The sequence below is a fragment of the Haliotis rufescens genome, unplaced genomic scaffold (assembly GCF_023055435.1).
Source record: "Haliotis rufescens isolate VD_foot unplaced genomic scaffold, xgHalRufe1.0.p SCAF_13, whole genome shotgun sequence".
In the NCBI taxonomy this organism is placed as follows: Eukaryota; Metazoa; Mollusca; class Gastropoda; order Lepetellida; family Haliotidae; genus Haliotis; species Haliotis rufescens.
This window is the reverse complement of record NW_025963813.1, coordinates 38727897-38750726: the sequence shown is the minus strand read 5'-3', so window position 1 is coordinate 38750726 and position 22830 is coordinate 38727897. Positions and strand designations below refer to the sequence as shown.

Genomic DNA, 22830 nt, shown 5'->3' with positions numbered 1-22830 from the left:
AATCTTCGGTTTCAGCTGTTACAAATGGAAATTACACATGCATATAGCATACATTCAGTGCCTGTCCTACTTGTAAATACACCGCTTTCGTGAAAGTCTGGTCTTTATGTCATCTCCTATTCCTTAATCTTTCTTTTATTTATTTTATTCGTATGCAAAGGGAAATGTTACTCTTCTGTTGTAACTGGGGACCCGTGAATATCCGAGGTAGAATAGGTATTTAGCACCCCATGCTTGCCGTAAAAGAGACTATGCTTGTCGTAAGAGGCGACAAAGGGGATCGGATGGTCAGACTCGCTGACTTGGTTGATGCATGTTATCGTATCCAAAGTGCGTGGATCGATGTTCATGGTGTGAATCACTGGATTGTCTGGTCAAGACTCGATGATTTACAGACCGCTGGAATACTGCTGGGTGCAGCGTTAAACAACAAATAATCAATCAATCATATTTTGACGGAGTAAATTAACCATTGACTAATCTCTACAAAGTGTACGAATTTCGAATTACGAATCTCTGTTGTCTATTATTTTAGGGGCGGTCGGGTAGCCTAGTGGTTAAAGCGTTCGCTCCTCACGCCGAAGACCCAGGTTCAATTCCCGACATGGGAACAATGTGTGAAGCGCATTTCTGGTGTCCCCCGCCGTGATATTGCTGGAATATTGCTAAAAGCGGCGTAAAACCATACTCACTCACTCTATTATTTTAAACTTCGATATCACCTTAGAGTTGTTACTATCCCATTGTACAATGTGATTATATATGTTCATGAATACCTAGAAAATATACCAAGACAATTGTCTAGAAGCGGCATTAATACCTTACGAAGCTCTGACAAAATACATCACCATCGCATCAACAAAACTCAACCAACTGAATCTAACAATATATTCAATTTCAACCCAACGTTTTCTTTAAACCTATATGATGTAAAGCTGCGCCTAACTATACACTTTTGTACCAGGATACTTACAGAAATAAATCCGTTCTTAGAATTTCATTCTTGGCATCATTTTGAAATTGAGCGCAATATTCCGTATGGGCTTGCTAAGTATATGTCATAGCTTCTATGAAGAGCTATAGCAGTTGTATTACTGAAAAGAACATCAAGAAAACTTTCTGACAGCATTATGAAATCGTCTTTATTACCAGCTGATTTCCAAATTGAAACACAAAGGTTATCCCGGAAATATGTTTGTACAGAAGAAGAAGAAGTTTATTTTCATGAATGAAGGCCACATGGCCCAGAGTTCATTTACAGGAATAATATATACTATGCACATGCACAAATTTTCTTACAACAAACGTTCATCTTTTTTGACATTTGTATTTACATAGGTAAATGTCTCTTTAAATATATGGACAGGTTTTCAATTATACAGTCGTTTCTGGTAAATAGAAGACTGACAATTTTTGGGACAGACGGTTGCACATGGTAACATTTTGGAATTAAATTTTCTCTGCTACTTTTATAAAAAGGACTAATTAACAAAAAATGGAACAATGTACAGAACTAACTTGTGAAATTAATACTTCACCACACACCATCAATGAATAATCAATATATTATCATGAAACACAGATTGAGCTATACAATCACAAAACGGCAACTCTGTGGATCACAAATATGTTGTAGGTGCGATATGTAACAAGCATACGAATGATGAAAGTGTGCTCACAAATGTCATAAAAGTGGAAGCTGTTAGCAATATGTGTTTTATTGCACTTGATAAGTATCTAAGAAAATCGTCCTCGTGTCGCACTTACACAGGTACATACAGACTTCTAGAAACATCTCTTCCCATCCCGAAACGAGATCCATCAACACTGTCGTGTCCTTTGAGACACAAGAGTGTTTGATTATAAAGTACCACTGAAAACTGTTCACAACACCTCACTTATTTACTACCACTGACAATCACCACAATTTAGCCTAAAACATTCACTTATACCGCATGACAATATTTTCCTGTGAGCACTAAAAATACGCCTAAACAGACCAAAAAGATTAAAATGTTGGTCTCAGTCATAATTATCAAAGTGCCATAGTGTTATAACTCAGACCAAATAAATAGAAAAAAAAGATGAAGGGTACTTAATTCAGACGAAAACAAAACACTATGTGAGAAAGCTCTTACCGTTCTCTTAATGCGGGTGCCTAGTGTTTCGAAATGATGTGATTCACGCAGAGATGTTAAAACATACCATCGTTAGAGATAACAAATGACAAGGCTTTCTGTAAAAATCGTAACGGTTACATAAAAAAGCGTGTGCGCATGTACATGAGATTATAATGAACAAAATACTTGAAAAAATTAAACATGTCTTGCTTTTACTTCAGTTTGTGACAATGATAATTATGTTTAATACTGAGATGCTCTCAGGATAGGTTGCCAGGCCTACAATGCTAATACCTGACCTGATAACAAAATACCATCTAACAAAACATATGAGAAAAAGGTAAGTTATAAAATGTTGTAATTCCCCATGCACCACCCAGGTAAGTAGCCAAGTATCGACGCAGAGTCTCTGGTCTCCATAGTATGGTTGCGCTGACTGGTGCCCCACCTTCACGCAGAATCTTGTAGACAACCCAGCAACAATTGTTACCCAAAAGGCTGTAGTGACCGTGAGTAAACCAACTGTCCCACTTATTCTTCATTTCTTCTTCATCTAAGTTTTCCTCCGGTATAGTAAATGTATGAGTCGGCTCGCGTTCCATCTCGCCAATATCTTCATCAAGGCTGGAGCTGATTGTGGAAGATTTCTTACCTATCCCGCATTTGGATTTCCCTTTTTTGCCAGTAGCTGACATATTCGCCGCTGCTCATCTCCAAGGAGGCGTGACCAACAGAACCCCCTTTTGGCATCCAGATGTAAACTGAAGAGAATCGAAAAGTTAAAGTGACTACAAACGCAATTGGTGTACAGTTGACATGAAAGTCAAATAGGAAAAGAACGGCATTTTATCGTGTGTGCAAAAGCTATGCAAAATGAGTATAGAAAAACATTGAAGCAGACGGAAATAAGCATTTAAAGTACATTTGGCTGATGATGTTGCGCACATTTCATCAGCACATCAGGTTCCTGACGGTGATCTGAGTGCAGAACATTATGACTCAGGGGAATTATAGCTCGCTTACGTCAGGGGGGTGTAGAGATGTCAATGTCGACGGACCAGTCCTGTACGACGTGAACAGCACCGAGACCTACAATAAATAGCGAAATTGAACGGGCAGCAATACATGCAATAAGACAGACCAGAGCCTGTCCATCAAATTCAGATAGTTCACCTATTGCAACGAGCATTGGGGTTCCGAGGATATGTCTTAACTTGGGTCGTAATGGGGGCTAATGTGACGGAAGCAGTGTCGCAAGTTTGCCATGCACATGTACGCAGCTCATTCTAAGTACCATTATTTGGCCCTACAATGCCATATTGTGCTCTTAAGTATATCCCTGCGATAATGTGCTGCTTAGAAATCAATTTGAGTGTTCTCTCATAAACGAATGATTTGGTTGGTTTGTTGTTTAACGCCGCACTCAGCAATATTCTATCTACATGACGGCGGTCTGTAAATAATCGAGTTCGGACTAGACAATCCAGTGATTGATAGCATGAGCATCGATCCACGTAATTGGGAATAATGACATGCATCAACCAAGTCAGAGAGCCTGACCACCCGATCCCGTTAGTCGCCTCTTGCGACACGCAGAGTCGCCTTTTACAGCAAGCATGGGTTGCTGAAGATCTATACTACGCCGGATTTTCACGGGTCTGTTAACGAATGAAACAAAACAGACCTTCCCACAGTCTTCCTCTTTGTCGTCCGTTGCTAAGGGGTAAGTCCTAAAATGAAAACATGGAACACAAGTAGTTGAGGACATCGGTATAGGACCGCTCCTGGCTTCTGATTGGTCGAGAGGGTCACGTGACCTCTGATGACATCACTTCCGCTTGCGCATCCAAGATAGCGGCACATCCGTTTCCGGTGGCGTGCGCATCCAAGAGGGATGCACATTCGTTTCCGGTGGCGTGCGCCTCCAAGATGGCGTCGCATCCGTTTCCGGTGGCGCGCGCATCCAAGATGGGGAGGAGGAGGTGGGTTCTTTGTTTGGGTTTGAGGGTCGTCAAAGCAAAGGATGAAAGCATTCTTTCGGGAGAGATGGGTGGGCCTGAAAAGGGCCGTTGGAAAACAAACTGGAAACGGTAGGAACACTGGAACACTGGAACACTGGAAAAAAACTGGAAACGATGGGAAACTGGAAAAAACAGTGGAGCAGCATGCGCCATGCGTTAGTCACTTTGTTCAGATGATCTATCTTCTTCTTCCTCTACCTCCATCTCATCCTCGGACTGAAGGTGTCGTCGGCGCTTTGAAGCGTGTTTTCTTGAGGGGCTTCTGTCCCGTTTTCTTTTCTCTAGACGAGGTGTGAGGCATTCTTTTAGGTCAAGGACATCGACATGCATGGCTTCTATGAGATGAAGCACTTGTGTCACTGGTGTCACTGGTGTCACGGATGTCACCGATCTCACTGGTGTCGACGTGTCACTTCAGGGCAGGTAACTGTGAAATCGGTCTGGCACTTCATACAACTGTATCGAGGTGGCATGGTTGGTAAAATAGAATGCAGTGTGTGAGTGGCTTCGGTCTTGTTTTTTGTTTTTTGTTTGTTTTCTTTTTTGGGGGGGGGGGGGTTATAGGAGAGCCAGTGACACCCTGCTTCCTGATTGGTTCCTCAGGCAGCGACCCCGATTGGTTCGTTCCGGTGCCTGGCCTGCACCATAGGAAATGGATTTTACCATGGGAGAGAAAGCACAACTCCGGTTCGACCAATCAGAGTCCAGCATGACTCGAGCGCGGTCTCTGATTGGAAGAAAACCCAAGTCTCTGATTGGTCAGATTTCGATCCGGGTTTTGTCTGGGTGTGCACCTGTTTTGTTTTTTCTTCATCCTACAGACAACATAACACTACTATTTGATCAACTTTTTCCTTTTTGTTAATCCCCCCGCTCACATGAACCAACACAACAAAACAAAAGTCACAGGATAGTAACAGTTAACACGATAACCTCGTCCTTGATAGAAATAGCCAGCCATGGCCATGTCATAAGGGGTCTGGGTCATCTGTTTAGGCCACGTTTGAAAAGACCTCAGACGTTCTTGAAATGAACCATAGTTAGGACGAGAAGGATGACGCAAGGTGTAAGAAGGAAAAGGTCGCTCCAGAATGTCACTGAGTCGCCATGTGTCGTCCATAAAGAGTGTGTCGTCCATAAAGAGTGTACGTTTTCTCGCTTCTTCTCTCGCCTTTTCAGACACCCACTCAGTATCGGGGACATCTCGGGAGGATGGCATGGCATTCATGGACCGTCTTTGCTCCATGATGACTGTGACTTCACTGAAAGAAGGTCTGGGGGTTCGCCTGCTTTTATGAAATTCTCCTCCCTACCCCCTTCAACGGAAGGTCATGACCTCATCCTCCTCGTCCTCATCATCATCATCCTCATCCACCTCATCACGTGACGTCATCCTGTGTTTGGGCTGACTGTCACACGGCATGACACATGAATGACTGACACCAGGCAGCTGATCGTTCAAGCATGGCCTTTCTCTTTTATCTATTTTTTTATTTTATTTCATCACTTTGGTGTGCACTGACATGACAGACACACAGACAGACAGAGAGACAGACAACGTAGACGACATCTCAACTCAACCTCTACCCTCGGTTCGGCACTCTATTGGAGTTGAGATCAATCAAGACACAAAGAGTCAGTTCAATCAATCACTGTTTAATAATGAACAACACCAACCAGATACAAAGGAAATACGAAAAGACAATGGAGGAGGAAGTGCTTTGCATGTCCCTACAACAACAACGCATAAACGTTTCCTCTTCCATCTTCAAGCTCTTCTGTCTTCAAGCTCTTCGAGTGAAGATGGGGTCACCATAAGATGTGGTCCTCCATCATACTGTCCCAAACAGGTCCCAAACATGTGAGAGTCTATGGTCTCCCTGAAACAGACATGGCACATTACTTGACCACTGTTGCAGCTTATGTATCTTAACATGTTGTTGTGTCGGCAGGCACTACATTCACGTTGTAGGGGAGTGAGTTGAGCTTCTCCATAAGGATCCTTGTCATCGTTGTCAACATCATCATCGTTGCAAACCATGGGCATACCTGAGGAGAAGACATTCACATCTTCTGGTGTTGCTGGTGACCAAGAAGCATCAAGCAGGGTGGGTGTGTCCAGATCCATGGAAGGGAGAGTTGCCAGCTTGAGCGCTTCATGACCATCACTGTCACCCGTCGTTATCATCACAGGCGCATTCGGTGAATAGGTTGGCTCCCGAGGGGTTTGTTCCCACCACTGTTCTAGCACGGACTGCGCTGAACCGACATCAGGGGTCCTGTCAATCCTGTCAATCTAACAAGAAAAGAATAATATGAATGGTCATATTCATCATCATCATCATCACATCAAGAATGACTGAGACAAAGAATAGCATGGTACTTACAGCTGTTCTTGATGAGAGATCTTCAGAGACAATTTCTTCCGTGGTCGTCTTTTTGCAGGTGTTGCCGGTGTTGCAGGTTTCAAAAAGGATGTCCCTTTCGTTTCGGAGTGCTGCTGCTGTTGCTGTTGTAGCTGTGGTGACTGGCGCTGTTGTGAGGGTAGTTGTGGTGATGACAGCTGCTGCTGTGGTGGCAACAGCTGCTGTGGTTGTTGTTGTTGTTGATGCTGCTGCAGGTGGTATGCTCGTTTTTTTCTTCTGGGTCTTCTTTATTGTCTTCTTCGGTGCTACTTTCTTGGGTTCAGTAAGTTTCCTCATCTTTGAACGTATCTTGGCGTACGCGTCGTCGGCCTTTATCTTTGCACACAACATGTCGTCATGTCACCGTTCTCATCTCCACTGCTTCCTTTACCATCCATGTCGCTCCGTGTCTTGGCATTCAACCGTTTCGACAGGATGTTGTCCGGATTTTCTGTTCGTTGTTTCTTTTCAAGTCTTCACGGATGTGTGTCAACACTTGATGGTACTCTCTCCAAACACGTGTTTCTTCCAGATAAAACGCCAACAACCAACACAACGTGAGGAACATCAATCAGAGGGACGATGTTGTTGCTTGGTCCGTTCAGTGAAAAGTGATGACCGGAGAGCGTTGGTCGTATTAAAAGGCACTGATGCCCTGCTTTCTGATTGGTCCGTTCCGGTGTCTGGTCTGAGTCTCAATTTTTCCAAACTGGACCGACCCTTGTGTTTCTTTTCCATAGGGCCACCGGAAACGCCATCTTGGAGGCGCACGCCATCGGAAACGGATGTGCCGCCATCTTGTATGTGCACGCAGGACCCACCATGCCCTGCGCGCATGCGCACCGGAAGTGACGTCATCAGAGGTCACGTGACCCTCTCGACCAATCAGAAGCAAGGAGCGGTCCTGTACCGATGCCCTCAACTACTTACACATACAGAAGATTTGAAGGTTTGTTAGTTACTTTACATGCAGATGTTATTATCTTGTTTCCAAATTATGTGTTTATTATTTATTCGTGTTAAGAAACTGCTAATTTTCATTGTGGGGGATAATTTACCGCATACCGATGAATCTCGAATTTAGCGGGACAATGTTGTAACGTCGAGATATCAAAGACATTCGAGATAACGAGGCGTGGACACCCAGACAGATCAAGTAACAGTATTATAGACAAACGATTTCATACTCAAGAAATTAAGAACGCAATACCTGTGTGTACGATGAAAAGTTTAAATGTAGTTTGCCGGCAATGATTAATAACATGTGTGACAAATTATGTACAGTGTACATGTAACTTAGGCATAGCAGCAATCACTATTTCGCCTATCTTGTCAACACAAAACGCCACGCTTGCCTCAGGCTTGTTAAATTAATCGTAGCTTGGATATTGCAAGTTGCGTCACGCAGCTTTGAATAAGCCAAGGTGTTCCTGGTAGCAATATAGGCACATTCGACTATTCCTTTACATGGATTGGCCATCTGTGCTTGTTGCATGACATAGTTCCCTAACATAACGTTCAGCTAGGCATAAATGAAAACTTATTGTGTCACATAATGTGTCATATATCCCTGTTGAAACAATGCGTCTTGTTACAAACGCGTTCCAGAAACATGTATATTTATATATTGTTACTTCATGAGTCTTTTAAAACGTCTTCCGGTAGACAAGGGGAGGACATTTCCATTCTGTGCTGTCCCTCCCATGCACTCCTCTCCCTTCTGCCCCTCCCGTTCAATCAATTTCAGTCTTTACTACAATATCCTCTCGTTCACTCGTGATCAACGGGTACATACACATGCAAGAGCAGGATCAAAACACTTTGATTTGCATAAAGATCCCTTACCTTTCCTGTTGTAGACATTGTTACAGTAAACTACGGTTATAACGAACTCAAAGGGACCACTAATTTAAGTTCGTTATAACCGTAGTTCGTTATAAGCACATAAACAGCATATATGGCCCGGACTAAAAAATAATTTCGTTATGTCGGTCAGTTTGTTATAAGCGTGATTATAACCGTAGTTTACTGTATATTATTGTACATATCATTACATTTGTACTGAGTGGTTAAAATTATGTCATCGGACCCTGGTAATAGATAATATTAACCAACATTCTAAAGTCTTGTTCTTATAGCTGAATTTACAGTGCCTATTATTATATTGGCTGATTGCAGTCAAGGTAGGCACGCAAGGGAGACAACTGTGGAAGACTTGTAGCAATGTTTACAAAAGTAAACAAGATCTTCATGTTCAGGGTTATGTGTAAATAACCCAACAGGGTAACCGGAGATTGCCCCGACTCTCTTTCCTTGAACACATGAGCAAGATGAGACTTTAGACTAAGCCAGTTTGAAAATACAAAGTCGACAACCCTTGTAAATAACAAGTGTACTGCATTATTACACCCGCCGACTTCCTAGTTTCGTTTTGATAAAGGGTGAGACATGGCGAACTTCGGATATGGACTACGGAACATCAGCCTATTCATATTCAACCCCAAGTGTACAGTATCACATGTATGTGGTGAGTGTCATTGGTATGTCAAAATACAGTCACCATTTTGTGAACATCACTATTTGATTTAATTTGAATAAACACATGAGCCCACGTAGCCATGTCATCACTGATCTACGCAGCGGAATTGAATCTTTGTGTAAACGTCCTCCTGATATGTAACAGTAATGACAGGGCAATCAGAGATTTAACCAGAACGAGGGTAACAACATTACAGAACATTTAAAGAGTTCTTACGTGGCCCAGTTACCTATCAACGTCCACGTATTACTGAATGCAGCACGGCACGCCCGTCTCGCGTCGTCAGATTGCTTTTGAAAGTATGTCAAGGAGGTGTTCTATAATAATACGTGTTCAGTGTGGGTTCTTGCTGATAACAGAAGCAAGCATACTTCTTGCCTAACTATGACAATGAAGAACGGCGAACAACAAACTGTATCATTACTGGCCTTATTATAAATGGATTTAATATAAATTATCTTCATATGTCTGTTTATTTACCATCACTGCAATTCCATTGGTTAATCCGTACCAAGAGTCGAAACAATACATTTCAATGTCGACCCCCAAATCACGTGACTGCCAATGATCGTCACATGATCAGTGTTGTCCTGTCTCGTGATGACGTTTGACTCATCTGCTAGAGAACAAGATGGCGTCTGGTGTACTGCAGTAAAACGGCAGGACGGTTTTAATGCTTCATAAACCTCAAAGTGAATTTGGATATAACAATGATTACTCTTGAAGAGGTCAATATGCGAACACAAGGACCCTCGGACGGTCGGGTCCTTCTTTTCGCACTTATGTCATCACGAGTAATTATTTGTATACCAACGCCCTCTTACAAGGGGCCACTGATAAACATCACAATACAATCTCTGTCACAACACATGCACAAACTCAATAATATGCTGGCACATTTGTATTTGTTGCATGTCCCAAAAATTGTATAGCTCATTCCCTTTCACGTATTCGATCCACGCAATTGGGGTCGATGACATGCATCAACCAAGTCAGCGAGCCTTACCACTCGATCCCGTTAGTCGCCTCTTACGACAAGCATGGGTTCCTGAAGACCTGGTCTTCCCCGACCGCCTCCGTGGTCTTGTGGTAGAGCGTCCGCCCGGAGAGCGGAATGTCCAGGATTCGATCCCGGGCCGCGTCATACAAAAAGACGTTAAAAGATTGTACTTGTTGTTACCCTGTCTGGCGCTCGGCATTAAGGGGCTAAAACAAGGACTGGTCGGCTCGGAGTCAGTATACTGTGTCTGAGTGGGGTATTCATGTTAAACTGCGGCATGGTATCTCAGTGAGCTAGCACTATAAATCGGCATCAGTCCGGACTAGTACAAGCAGCCACACACACACATACACGTGCATGCACGTCGCTATATAAGTGCGATAATCTTGGACGCGACGTTAAACCCAATTTCACCTCACCTCACCTCACCTCACCTGGTCTTCCCCGGATCTTCAGGGGTCGAATACGATCATGTAGTGAGTGTAACCGATGTTCAATAATATAAGCAACATCATTAGAACAAAATCATATGAAAAGAAAACAACGTGGAGTTATATGGTGGTATACTTAGAGCTGCACAAAACAGGGTGTCAGTGTTCTAGATAATGTACAATGTACGACGAGGCTTTGTGGCATTTCATTCAGTTCCGTCTGTCAAATGAGGATTGGTTGGAATAGGTCTCAAGCAACATATCTTTGTCGTTAGCGGTGACATAATGGATCGGGTTGTCAGACTGACTTGGTTGATTGCGTCCCGCGATGTCGGGCATTGTTGCTGGTAATATAAATCACTGGATTGTATGGCCTAGACTCGAGTGTTCACAGGTGGTTGTTGTATAGCTGGAATATTGCGACGTGACAACATAAACAAACTAAATGAGTCAATAGATTGATGTTCAAAGAGGTGACCCATCACGCTAAAGATCCGGTTTAGATTCCTCACAAGGGCATACTATGTGAAAGCTATCTTTGCTGTGAACCTATGGGTTTAGTGCTGAAGCAGTGTAACACTCACTCACTCACTCACTCACTCACTCACTCACACACCATCTGTCTGTGCTTCGTGGAGTTGTGATAATACCTCCAGTTTGAACTATTGCAGCCATCAACTGTGATGATAAACATTCAAACTTAGTACATGGGCCTTATTCGCCGGGTTTGTTTACGGTGAGGGTGTGTGCTACACAGTTTATGAAACATATGAATATTTAACTTAACAGTGACATTTCACAACGTAACATGTATAGTTCCTCAATAGGATATGTCAAACATGTATAAATAGTTATGTGACGTTCTACGGCAAAACATGTATTTATAACTAACACTTGTATACACTCGTTTGGATGTCTTCATTTGATGTCTTCATATGCGTTGTGTATTGTAACACATGTAATTTAATGCCCTTTTCATATTAACTGCAATCGAAAAATAAAGTGACCTTTGTTTAATCGTGATATTTGAAGCAGTTTAAACTGCCATGGGTATTCCCTACATTATGACGGTAATATACACAAATGTAGCTACGTATTTCGAATGATCAATATTTTTGTTTGAACATGTGAGTTTGCAAATATCATAACATAATGTTTACTTTATTATATCTGCAGTGTGCACAGTTACATCATTGGCGTGTTGCAATTCTAAGAGAGGAGTTGGCATTTCTTGAAACCAAAGGTTAGGCACCGAAATCAAACAACATTTGTCACGAAATACATACATGGTCGATAATAAAATATTATGTATTGTTGATATCTATTGTTTGAGTGTTCGAAACATGTGCATGTCTTGTTTTAAATATTAAATGACTCATTTCGCTAATAAAGACCAGATGCTCTCATAATACAAGTTTTGTTCATACCATATTGACGATGCAGAGACGCACGAGGTAATAATTTCTATTTCCCTAAATCCCGAGCAATGAACATGTCCAAATCAAATCATATCAATACTTCTCTATAAAGTCGGAGGTCTCTCTTTGTGTACTGAGGATACTGAACATATTTTTTTAAAGTTACCTTCCAGTATTGAAGTACCCTAAAGTCTTAGTTTCAGCTTAGAAGTGAAAATGGAGAATGTATTGTGGTGAATGTTATATTACATATTTGCTCTGCTCATTGTATCAACCCGACCATACCATGAGCATGTGTTTATGAATCACTACCAACTAGCGATGAAACCAGGTGATGTTAGCGTATCCTGCCCCACTGGTGGCGGGGAGACGAATTCTGTCCCTGTCAGCAAAAAAATATGATTACTTCTTCACTGTGAGTTGAACATTCGCAAACAAACATAATTTTGAGTAACATATAAACTGTCCATTTGCCACAATAAAAACTACAGCGAGGAAACGTGACTTTAAGTATCACTTAACATACTGTTAGGCTTAGGGAGAGATTAACATAACGTTAAATATTGAATAACATTTACGTTGATAATGTATATGAGTATTTGAGGGCTTACGTTAACTTAACACTCACACGGATATGCACACCGTGATCGTCCTGGTTCCTTCAGTGTCAACGCCAGCACCCTGGCAACAACGTGTATATTCATCTATTATGAACACTATACATAATGCATATACCATATATGGACATATTCCTCAGGATTGACTGCGTCCCTGTAAAACGCTAGTGAAATGTTTATCTAAGTCACGATGCCTTACATGCTTTCAAAACATTCACGAAACATTCCCCGGAAACCTGATCCACTCTGATCCACAAAAGCGTTGTTGAGCACAAAGGAGACTCCTAGGCATTATTTATCTAACTAAGTTGAGAAACTAGCTGACAAGCTAGTGTTTGGGGCTCCGTGTTTTTGGCCAAGTAGAATGGTGGGGGGTGTCTGACCCTTGACTGAGCGTGTTAGGCCCTGTAGAATGGAGTGATCAGACCCTTGACTGAGCGTGTTGGGCCCTGTAGAAGGGAGTGATCTGACCCTTGACTGAGCGTGTTGGGCCCTGTAGAAGGGAGTGATCTGACCCTTGACTGAGCGTCTTGGGCCCAGAAGAAGGGAGTGATCTGATCCTTGACTGAGCGTGTAAGGCCCTACTGAAGGGAGTGATCTGATCCTTGACTCAGCATGTTGGGCCCTGTTGAAGGAAGTGATCTGATCCTTGACTAAGCGTGTTTGACCCTGTAGAATTGAGTGATCTGATCCTTGACTGAACGTGTTGGGCCCTGTAGAAGGGAGAGATCTGATCCTTGACTGAGCGTGTTGGGCCAAGAAGAAGGGAGTGATCTGATCCTTGACTGAACATGTCGGGCCCTGTAGAAGGGAGTGATCTGACCCTTGACTGAGCGTGTTGGGCACAGTAGAAGGGAGTAATCTGATCATTGACTGAGCGTCTTCGGCCCAGTAGAAGGGAGTGATCTGATCCTTGACTGAGCGTGTTGGGCCCTGTAGAAGGGAGTGATCTGATCCTTGACTGAACGTGTTGGGCCCTCTAGAATGGAGTGATCTGATCCTTGACTGAACGTGTTGAGCCCAGTAGAAGGGAGAGATCTGATCCTTGACTGAACGTGTTGGGCCCAGAAGAAGGGAGTGATCTGACCCTTGACTGAACGTGTTGGGCCCAGAAGAAGAAGGGAGTGTTCTGATCCTTGACTGAGCGTGTTGGGCCCAGAAGAAGGGAGTGATCTGACCCTTGACTGAACGTGTTGGGCCCTTTAGAAGGAAGTGATCTGACCATTGACTGAGCGTGTTGGGCCCAGTAGAGTGGAGTGATCTGATCCTTGACTGAACGTGTTAGGCCCTGTAGAAGGGAGTGATCTGACCATTGACTGAGCGTGTTGTGCCCAGTAGAGTGGAGTGATCTGATCCTTGACTGAACGTGTTGGGCCCTGTAGAGTGGAGTGATCTGATCCTTGACTGAACGTGTTGGGCCCAGAAGAAGGGAGTGATCTGACCCTTGACTGAACGTGTTTGGCCCTTTAGAAGGAAGTGATCTGACCATTGACTGAGCGTGTTGGGCCCAGTAGAGTGGAGTGATCTGATCCTTGACTGAACGTGTTAGGCCCTGTAGAAGGGAGTGATCTGACCATTGACTGAGCGTGTTGTGCCCAGTAGAGTGGAGTGATCTGATCCTTGACTGAACGTGTTGGGCCCTGTAGAAGGGAGTGTTCTGGTCCTTGACTGAGCGTGTTGGGCCCAGTAGAGTGGAGTGATCTGATCCTTGACTGAACGTGTTGGGCCCAGAAGAAGGGAGTGATCTGACCCTTGACTGAGCATGTTTGGCCCTGTAGAATGGAGTGATCTGATCCTTGACTGAGCGTTTTGGGCCCAGAAGAAGGGAGTGATCTGATCCTTGACTGAACGTGTTGGGCCCTGTAGAGTGGAGTGATCTGATCCTTGACTGAACGTGTTGGGCCCAGAAGAAGGGAGTGATCTGACCCTTGACTGAACGTGTTTGGCCCTTTAGAAGGAAGTGATCTGACCATTGACTGAGCGTGTTGGGCCCAGTAGAGTGGAGTGATCTGATCCTTGACTGAACGTGTTAGGCCCTGTAGAAGGGAGTGTTCTGGTCCTTGACTGAGCGTGTTGGGCCCAGTAGAGAGGAGTGATCTGATCCTTGACTGAACGTGTTGGGCCCAGAAGAAGGGAGTGATCTGACCCTTGACTGAGCATGTTTGGCCCTGTAGAATGGAGTGATCTGATCCTTGACTGAACGTTTTGGGCCCAGAAGAAGGGAGTGATCTGATCCTTGACTGAACGTGTTGGGCCCTGTAGAGTGGAGTGATCTGATCCTTGACTGAACGTGTTGGGCCCTCTACAATGGAGGGATCTGATCCTTGACTGAACGTGTTAGGCCCAGAAGAAGGGAGTGATCTGATCCTTGACTGAACGTGTTGGGCCCAGTTGAAGGGAGAGATCTGATCCTTGACTGAGTGTTTTTGGCCTAGTAGTCACCTTCACCTCTAGAGTGAATGTTAAAGGGATTGATTTGAGCCTGCTCCAATGGGTTGTAAATGGATGCTGACATAATAGTGAGTGAGTGAGTATTATTTTTCGCCGCTTTAAGTAATATTCCAGAAATACGGCGAGGGACACCAATTATGGGCTTCACACATAGGGGAATCGAGCCAGAGTCTTCGGCGTGACGCGCGAACGCTTTAACCACAAGGCTACCCCACTGCTGGCTCACATTAAGGTGAGTGAGTATGGTTTTACGCCGCCTTTAGCAATATCCCAGCAAAATCACGGCCTGGGACACCAGAAATGGACTTCACACATTGCACATGTCGGGAATCGAACCCGGGCCTTCGTCGGGACGAGCGAACGCTTTAACCAGTAGGCTACCCGACCGTCAATTGCTAACGTTATAAATGAGAAGATAACGTGATGTTGAGCTGTAGTTTTTGTGTGCCTCCACACATTCCATTCTGTGTTCCTGATAAAGGTGGAATACTAATTTGTCCTCAGTTGTTGGGAAAATAATCCTGTCACACATTCCGCTACCACCTTCCCTCCTCTCACCAGAATATCGAATGTTCAGTACCTCACATAAACCTGTGAGCCATTTCCTATGTCAGAGTTTCTGAGTCCATAGTGAGTGAGTTGGGTTTAACGCCGCTTTTAACAGTATTCCAGTTATATCGCGGGCGTGTCAGCTTAAGGTGGGAGGAAAGCCGGAAGTGATGCAGGCCTCAGACGTTTACCACTTCGGTGAAACCCACGAGACGGGAATGGTGCTGACAAACCTAGAAACATAATCATAGGTTTCTGGCGTGCCCAAGGGACGCAACTCTGCACAGCGAATCGCGGCGCCTTAGACGACTGGGCGACTCCTACCCCTTGTGAGTCCATAAATACGATCATAATACTTAGAACTGGCTGCTTTATGTTGTGAATATGAGAAAAATAGTCGATTCCCCTCTTCTATCGTAGAACAGATCATATCGTACGTATGGAATGCCAAAAATGGTATTGAAAATCATTATTCGCTATAGCCAGACAACACTGTATATGTAAGCAGGTTGCCCCGCCACGCTCTGTCAGTAGGTATACTGAGTACAACATAGAGGAAGATGGAAATAGGAAAGGCAGGGTGGAAGATACCACCGAAGATGCTTCCAGCTTAGTGGATGATCGGAGACAGATGTGAAGAGGAGAAGACGAGACATGTATCTTCCCTGAGAATGTGCTGGAGTACCACCTCATGAGGAGGCGTTGGAAGCAAATGGTGACAGGGGAAAGAGGTCGAAGTGGATAATGAGACAAATTTGTACAAATCCATAGGAGAAATTTGGATGAGATCAGGTATATCATTAAAGATGGATACAAATTCTGTGCTGAAATTGTGTGCTGAAAAAAGAAAACAAGAATAGTTTTGTTGCAACTTTTTACTCTCATATAAAAGCAAATCAGTACAAATTTTAGAAAAAATGACAATAAATGCACACACGGCCGATAAGAAGTTTTTGAGCATTGTTATTTCTGTATAGGAATACACTTTCTCAAAGACAAAAGATGAAGTTGGGGATTTATTTAATAACGTTTTTTTCTCCTGGAAACAAACATGATACTATCTTCAGTATCTCGCCGGAAAAAGAAAAGAAGAACCATATTACCAGGATAAAAAAGGAAGTCTCGGAACACTTATATCAACATGAATATGACAGAATTAGAGAGCCGCCTACAAGCACCAAAGGAATGCGGATTATCTGTCTCGAGTCAATTCAGTTTGTAAATTCTGAGCCTTAGTCATTGTTCTATACAATAACAATATAGTCTTTTTCTGAAAACAATTACAAAACGAGTGTGTGTTTCCTTATTGACAAAATCGTCATGACGTCATTAACAATAGCGTCATCTTCAATTATCAGCACCAGTGCGTTCACGTCACGTGATCACGAAAACAATGGAGCGGTTTCTTTAATGCTTTTAATTTTAATGTTGTAATTTCCTCGGCTGCAATTAGTTTAACAGGGATGATTTATCCTATGGAATAATAGACAGAAAAATTTCGGAAAACATTTGTGGACAATTTATATATTTTGGTTTTTTAAAGATTTTCTTTAGATCTCGGCATAGATGATGTATGAAAGCACCCGACATGATAAACAGGATTGTCAAAATGTAAATGTAAATTTCTACACCTGCTACTTGTATATTTGCGACTCGCTAGGCATTCTTAAATCTACTCAAAAGTATTCACTGTAAGCCTCAACCGTCCTTGAAACATTTGCTTTTAACGTATCATGTCCAACCGTTCAGTTACATTTTTTGTATTATTATGTATTATCTGAAACTGAAATCAAACACATCTCATATGATAGGAAACATAACTGAATGGATTCACCTCAACGAGTGAGTGGGTTTGGTTCAACGCAGCTTTAATTTCATGTACGGAGTGTCAGCTTGTAAAAAAACCAAATGATGCAGGACCTTTTCCATATTGTGGAAATCCACGAGCATGGGAATATTGCTGACAAACATACAACCATAATCAGGGTGAACTGTGATTCGAACCCACTATCGATATGTTCTGATATGTCTTCGGGAACGTGCATCTGCAGAGCGAATTATGGCTCAATCGGCTACTGGGTCATGCATGCTTTGATCTCATTTCCCCTGGACCGGACAAACCACTGATCATCATGAGGAACTGATCATCATAACTGAAATATCATGTCATGCATCAGCCAAGTCCGCGGTCCCGTTAGTCGCCTCCTAAAACTTGCAGGGGTCCCTGAAATCCAGTTTTAGCCCTGTGTACGGTACATTCACCTTGTATACATGCAAGTGAACATACTTTTAGAGTGAGTGAGTGAGTAAAATATTTAAAGTCACATCGGCAGTATTTCAGCCATATAGTGACTAAATCAAGTTATTTAATAATACATATAGACATTAGAATCTGTCGACAAAGGACAGTAAAAACACTTGACTATCACAGATGTAGATTTAAAACTAGCATATCATAATAAAGTTCATAACAATTCAGAACAGTACACAATAAAAAATGGGCTATAGATCACCAATAACCAAAGGTAGGTCACCATACTAGGTAACATACTTTTAGACATGCTACAATACATCATTACTTCATGTTTGTTAACTAAAAAACAACGTAACTCGACACAGATCCAGAGCAGGTTTTCATATTAAGAAGAGTCAGAGTCAACACAGAAGAATCTATCTCAATAATGAACTTAACATCGCCTTAGAAAGGAAGGAAGTTCCCAATAAGTCGAAAGAGCGCAGAACCGCCACTCACAAAGTTGACCATGTATCGTCGTATCATCCCTGGTCGCCATGGTGACCACACTGATGCTGGAGGAGCGCCTCCAGCAAGTAGTACGTTGTACACAACCCAGCAGCAGTTCTCCTTCTTTGGGTCAAAGTTACGAGTTGTAAGGACAGATTCCCAGAAATCTTTCATTTTCTGCAGATCCAACCGTTCCGGGGGAATATCAAATACATAATGATAACTGTACTTCATGGATTCTATGTCATTTTCTACACATGTACCATGTGATGCCTTGACACCATGCGGACTATTAAACATATCTGTTTTAAAGTCTACCCCATCATGTGGCCACCAGCTTATGTATGTCCCATCGTTGAGAAGCAGAGACACATGGCCACCTACCTGAAAATTCCATCTTGGCAACCATATGTAGACTCTATGTACGCTGGAAATAAAAGTAGGGTGGCTGAAATTGTCTGATGAAGTGTGTAATGCAATGGACAGTAAATGAGACACATGAAGCATCTTCAATAAATCAATGAACATGTATATCGCTGACAAAGCTGTCCATGATGATGTAGATGTTGAATTTGCCTCAAACATCAACACGTTTAGAAACATGTTTGGATACAGCTTTTCCCGCCATCAAGATGTTAGTATTTAGTATTTTGAAAGGATATTCAAAATGTACCATCGTATATGAACGGTTGATTTGACGTTGTCATGAGACCTTTATTGTTGCCTAGGTTACCAGACTAAACAGGACCTACCTTGCACTTGATGCCATTATCGTCTTTGAGGGCGTGACTGTGCTTGACCTTAACACCAAGTTGGAGCCAGAATCTACAAAAACTGTCCTGTAACATATAAGTTAGTCATGCCTAGTTACCATGACAGTTGTAACATTTTATTGTATGTAAATAAATAACACATGTTTATGTGTCGTGCTTTGTGGTCCTTTTAGGAATATATTTGTGTAACCAAATTTCTTAAACTCTATAACACGCTCTAATTTCATTTGGGAATCTTTGGGGAGAAAATCAGCCCAATGAAGTACCCTCGTGTGCCCAACAAGTGAACAAGCATGCCGGTGAGCAACACATAAAATATAGGTATCCTCAGAATTTGTAAACGTATCAATCCTGATATTACAAGTTCTTCAGCAAGTTCATTAATACATTGAGTGGAACAGTTCCTAACATGTATAAATGACCATGTTGCAACGTAAAGGCGTCAGATCATTCCCATATTCAACAGCAATTTTAACTATAGCATTAATGTGTTTTTGAATCAGTCAAGGAGTCTTCACGAAAGGTGAGTATATCGTGCCCTGCCCTGGTACAACCAGTGGCAACTGGTACATAAGTGTACAATAGGGAATTGCATCCAACATCATTTCAAAGGATGGCTTAAAATATATCTACTACACGCAGTCCAATATATATATATGGCGTGGCAGCATTAGCTCGTCATCATGGTAGTGTGTTAGAATAAAAACGTTTGTTTCTAGTGTACTTCTAGTACTGCCGTTTCCTCCAACGTTACCTCGATACGCTGTGGATCATAAGACTACAACCAAATGCGGATTCAGTGTGTTCGTACAATTGGTATGACTAATCATATTAGTGGCGAGATACGTTGACTATACTTCTGTATACCTTCTGTTGGGTATTGAAATATACAGCCTGTTAGGCCAGGTTTTGCAGTGTGTTGATCAATGGGCGTTTTGAAGACATAACAGAGATCTGGCAACACGAATAAAGCATGACGTAGACGCAAGAAATACATTTAGCCTGATTCCATTGACCCTTTGTATTCCATGTCTCATTGATCATAAAGGGGGCACAACAACATTATCCTGATTCGCATGTTGTGTAACATTGAGTATTCGCTTACACGTCCAAACCGTATTGAAACGTAAGGTCCGGCCATAATGCTTTAGGGGATGGTCACGACCCATTCTGGAAACCATACCATGTGTTATAGGTAACGAAAGTTCTTTGAAATGTGCATTCGACATTATCACTAAAAAATCAAAGTCACCAAGTTAATGATTTCATAGCTAGTGTTTTGGGCGATAACTATCCTGTATTAGGAATAAGCACTCGTCAAGACTCACCTAATACAAAGTTTACTCCGGACAGGATATTTACCATTCAAAACACACTCGAGGGATAACCTCTACGTAGCCATGGCCAGAAATAGTCTTTGGTATCATCAGAATTATTTCCATATTAGACCATATTTTTGTTCTACAAAAGTAAACGACACATACAGTAAACTACAATTAAGAATATATCCTTCAACAGGAAACAATTGTATTGGATTTCTGGAATACACCCAAGTATGTGCTCCCTTAATCATATGCATTCCCTACATGTGTTAATAGCCTCTGTTTCCAAGATAGATATAACAGGTCCTGTTCCAAGATAGATATAACAGGTTGATACAACACCAGAATGCAGAATGCTAACTAGCAATGCTGGTAGACCAACGTGTAACAGAAACTGCACCAGCAACTTCCAAAACATATCGACTGACGCTTGCGGATGCACACGAGGAGTACATTACAAGAGTATTTTGTCAAAACTCTAGACTCCAAACAGAAGGTGTATGTTCAAAGAGCTAACATTATTACTCTTGTCAATGGATCAGGGTACGGTGTACTCGATTTTCATTCTCATCTCCCTGGGGAGTATACATTGTGCACTGTTCAGAAACAAAATGTGTTCTTACTATTGCTTTGGACTCTTCCCAGGCTGCCCCCCGACTGAGGCAGTATTATTGCCGGAGTTGTTGTCACCAGTGGTAATGTTACCAATATTGCCTTGGTTGTCGATGTGCGTTCCTCCTGAAAAGCATGTTATACACTATACTTTGGTATTACGACTGGTTTGTTTGTTTGAGTGTCCAGCTTTATGACGGGGACCTGTAGATAATTAAGTCCCGACCAAACGAACCAGTGCTCGATATGATCAAACTTTAGTTCAAACAATCCGATCCATTTAGTCGCCTCTCATGACACACATATGTTTCTTGTTTTTACACACACAGACGTGCACATAGACATTGGTGCACATACTCTTAAAATGCACACGAACGTGTTTCAAGAGACAAATATATAGATGTCAAGGCATATGCATCAGATTAACAATACATCTACCATACAGGGGCCGTCGGGTAGCCTAGTGGTTAAAGCGTTCGCTGGTCACGCCAAAGACCCGGGTTCGGGTACATGGGTACAATGTGTAAAGCCCATTTCTGGTGTCCCCCCTGCTATGGTACAATGTGTGACACCAGAAATGGGCTTCACACATTGTACCGGGGTCTTCGGCTTGACGACCTAACGCTTTAACCACTTGGCTACCCGACAACCCCCGGAGAGAACGTAAGCACGCGTTTGGGTATTACACAATGTGTAATACAGCTGTATGTTTATTAAACGGGTGATCTCTTCACGGGCAAGTAATAAGTATTATTGCATGAGAGTGTGTAATTGTGTTTAAGGAAGACCATAACGATACAAGCTTTACATGCTCGGACATCAAGTGATCATATTAGTACACCATATTAATAAATTACGTTAGGAAGTAATTACCCTGTTTGTGTGAACCATTAACTTTCACATCGAAGTTCAGCTCCTTCCCTGGTTTAGCACCCATTTATCTTTGGTATCTGGTAAAGAAAAGATAACAGATAGGAAACACCGAACAGTCTTGTCGTTTTGTGTCTGCAACATCGTGCTGGAATCATACTCCCAAATCCCATATTTTCAAGATATTTCTACATATATAAATTATTCCACACTACGTGAAACATTTAGAAAAGACGAATACTTTGGGAATACATCATTACACCTACCGTATGTATCTGTCTGTTTTCTCGACTAGCGTGATCCACACAGAAGACAGAATGATTCCCTAGGATTAAAGATCGCCATTTATAAGCTCCGGCAACAACGTCATATATGTGTCACTCTTTTCATACTTGAATACCCTAGTCCTTGTAAATACATTATGATGTATACATTTTATCATAAAGACTGAGGTAGACAAAGTCGGTCAGGGCTCTTCTCACCTAATTGTAGTGTAACGACCGTTATGGCCACACAAGATTTTAATAAAACCAAATGTGAATAGGACAGCTCATGTATGGTATAGTAAACAGAGCTTCTGCCAAAAGTCTGTAGCTTGGTTTCCTGTACGCTTCATACAAAAATATGTGAAAAGAAGTTACTTTTTCGTACCCTTCCTAGCGCTTGGCATTAAGGGGATAAAATAAGGACTGGGTCCAAATGGGTTGAATAATCGGACAAAACAGATTACATTGAGTGAAAAGCAAAATAGCGGTGACAATGACATGAGTGGACCACGCAGACACACACATACATACACACCAGTCTGTACATAAATTAAATAATTTTGAGCCCCATTTCACCTCACCAGATGGAAAAATGACATCAAACACTAATGATTCAGAATTGCCAACTATGGGTGTAGCATATGGAGTATAAAACACAAAGAATGTCAATACAGGAAAGTACGTTTATAACGA

General features: G+C 42.3%; 1 long non-coding RNA gene across 2 annotated transcripts; it reads right to left on the bottom strand.

The window, feature by feature from the left end:
- Positions 1 to 3813: 3813 nt before the first annotated feature.
- Positions 3814 to 22204, bottom strand: LOC124121774. Of its 2 annotated transcripts, none has more exons than XR_007220459.1 (5): positions 22138 to 22204; positions 21875 to 21951; positions 21013 to 21127; positions 19047 to 19133; positions 3814 to 3850 (listed from the first exon to the last, which is right to left on the bottom strand). It is a non-coding gene; the product is annotated as an uncharacterized LOC124121774 (long non-coding RNA). The 2 variants fall into 2 exon arrangements; XR_006859081.2 differs by lacking the exon at positions 3814 to 3850 and adding an exon at positions 18030 to 18721.
- Positions 22205 to 22830: the final 626 nt, after the last annotated feature.